Source organism: Coregonus lavaretus (genome assembly GCF_964263955.1).
Source record: "Coregonus lavaretus genome assembly, chromosome: 7".
Lineage (NCBI taxonomy): Eukaryota > Metazoa > Chordata > Actinopteri > Salmoniformes > Salmonidae > Coregonus > Coregonus lavaretus.
In genome coordinates, this window is record NC_139994.1 from 36840991 (window position 1) to 36843975 (window position 2985).

The following is a 2985-nucleotide window of genomic DNA, read 5'->3' on the forward strand; positions in this document are numbered from 1 at the left end:
GTCATGTGAGAAAGACAGTCCAGAACACGTGAGGTACCGACCGGGCAAGGAGCTAAAATGGAGACCGCTGCAGAGCTGGGAGGTGTTTTCGTTCTGTGTGCTCTTTTGACTCTCTCACGTTCCCCTCATCTTCGAAAATGCGAGATTCGGGTTTCAGAATTGGCAACTGTACCGTCGGATTTATAGATGGGAATTGGGCAGATATTTCCGTGATTAACTGTTTTATTTTGTGCCTTTTAGACATTTTTTATTTATTGTTCCCTGGTTGGGCTATTTGCACTCGAAGTGGTGTTAAATGTATCCATCCGCAAGGCTGCGTTGCGTCTAAAGTTGCCTTGTCGTTGTGGATAATAAATTATGGAGTGGAGTCTATTCTAAACATGGGATGATTCCTGATTCCGCAGAACTTGTGAAATTAAAATATTGTATGCGAATCATTCTTGCTAAGTCTTGAGTAGTCAGTGCTTGACTTTGACTGAAATAGGTGCTGGTACTCATGTTGGGTGTAGGTATTGTTTGTATTTAGGTGCAGGAGCTCCACAATACCTTTGAGCTAATATTCTATAAGAGGAACAGGAGCTCAAGGAGTAGAACATTTGAGGTGCTGGTACTCAGCTCTGGTGAGCGCCTGCCCAAGTCAAGCACTGTGTGTAGTGCAATTGAAATCAGCAGCCTTACTTGATTATCTAATGAGCATGCAGGGCACATGCCCTGGGGCCCCTGAGCTCCAAGGCCCCCCCCCCCCTTATGAAAAAAAGATTGCAGTCAGAGTGCAGTATAACACTGCAGTAGAGTGCAGTATGCTGCAAATACTGCATCCAAAATATGTTTTCTTTACTGCAATAAATTTGCAGTGTAACTGCAGTTAGAGTGCAGTACACTGCAGTTATTCTGCAATTTACTGCGTCCAAAATATTACAGTCGACTGCATTTACTGCACTTTCATTTTAGTTTCAAAACTGCTATCTTTTTTTGTAAGGACCAACAGACATTGTTTTGGGAGGTTGTGGGCCTGTCATGCCAACTAATGGCCACAGCCAAAAAGTGCAGATAATAACATGACAATAACAGTAGCTGTAGATGATGTAATGAAAAGTTGGAGGGTGGTTGGTAATGGAGGACATCAGGTGGATCCACGTCTGGGTGTTGGGCAGAACCCCTAGGTCCTGGAGAACAGGCGCAGAGTTAAAGGGAACAGGGTAGGAGGCAGACATAAACAAGCAAACACACAGGTTACATTTTACTTTGAGAAAATCTGATGGATTAGTGCAGTGTTATAAATGGGAGCTATGTACTTTTCAACAGTTTTGGAAGGTATAGCCTACCTCAAGCTGGTCCCCAGGTCTCGCCTTCCTTTCGTCCTTCTTCCAAACCAAGTAATTTGCCCGGATGTCGAAGCACTTGGTCCCCTTATTGATTCTCCTCCGGTAGCTCTCCTTCTGTTTCTCCTGCGCCTTGTCGATGTTCAGTCTCACCTTGATTGATAACAGGAATATATGCAATTATATTTCATATTACAAATACATTTCTTACATATCTCTTGGAGGGCCAGAATATAAATTAACAGTGGACAATCATTTTTACCTGGTCAAAAACCTCCACATCCTTCTCAGTCTGTGCCTGAATATGGTCCTTGAAGGCGTTCTGATCTGGTTCGACAACTGCCACAAGTGTAGAGAGGAGTAGGCAGGTGGGGTTTCAGTGATCTGAAAGTATGTTATACAAAAATAGCAATAGACAAACAACAACACTAAGTCAATCACAAATTTGAAAGACGACAGTATATGGAATAATTGTATATACAATTGCATTGTTTACCTCAGTCAACAGCTGCGGCTCCCGTCCATACTCGGTGGAGGCCTGGACGCTGTTGTTGTGTTCAAAGATAATTACCTTCAGGATGTTCTCCCACCGTTCCTGGTACCCGTCAAGGGACTTGCCCATGGCAGTCTTGAGGGTCTGGTTGGTCCATTCATCCAAACTTGGAGGACGGGGTAGGAAAGCGATATCTATTGACAATGTAAGATATTGAAATATGTCTGATTATGTACCATGGAAAAACAAATTGTAAAAAATAAATAAAACCATTGGTGACAGAATATAACCTATAACATCCATAACTTGTTCCAGCATTCATGACCTCGGTTACTCAAGATGACCTCAGGAGAACCGTGGGTCCATCATCGCCTTGGAGGTGGCCTCACCAGTCTCGTACTTGATGGGTATCATACAAAATGAAAATACATTTTTGGTTCCAAGCAACCCTTTTAATGGGTTACAGAAGGGAATTTAGAGTTAAGCACGTTCTCTTCCTTTACTGACCTTAAATGGGTGTTGCCTACCCCCACTTGGTAAAGTGATCGGTCGCCATCAGACACCAGCTGTTGCCATTCCTGGATTTCGTGAAGGGTCCGATGAGGTCCACCCCTAACATTTAAAGTGTTAGAGAGAAGATTACTATATTTTTACCCATATCTGTGTCATACAGTATGCAGATTTTCATATTTATAAGGATACTGCGACACACACACACACACTCTATAATATTGAACTCTGCTGTGGTCAAATAAAGCAACCATTACAAAACAACTTATCAGGGCAAAATTTGAATTGGGACACTTACCGATCATGTGTCATGGTGAAACAACTTTGATGGGCTTCAACTCCGGCGCCACAGTCTTCACCTTCTCAAATTTCTGGCAGGCGAGACAGGGTACTACCTTTAAGCACAAAGTGACCAATTGAAACATTGTGTGCTCTCTGATATGACATTCATTGAAATCATAATAATTTCAGATACAATAGAATGTGATTGATAAACAAAAGGTTATTTCACTTGCCCAGCTGTCCACCTCCTTGACAATTCCACGTCAGAAGAAGGTTAGGTTGATTTTGGCAATCTTGCCCTTCACTCCGAAATGGCCAGCATGCCTCTATCTTGGTCAGCACGGCCTCCTTCTCCTCCTTAGTAAAAATCACCCTCCT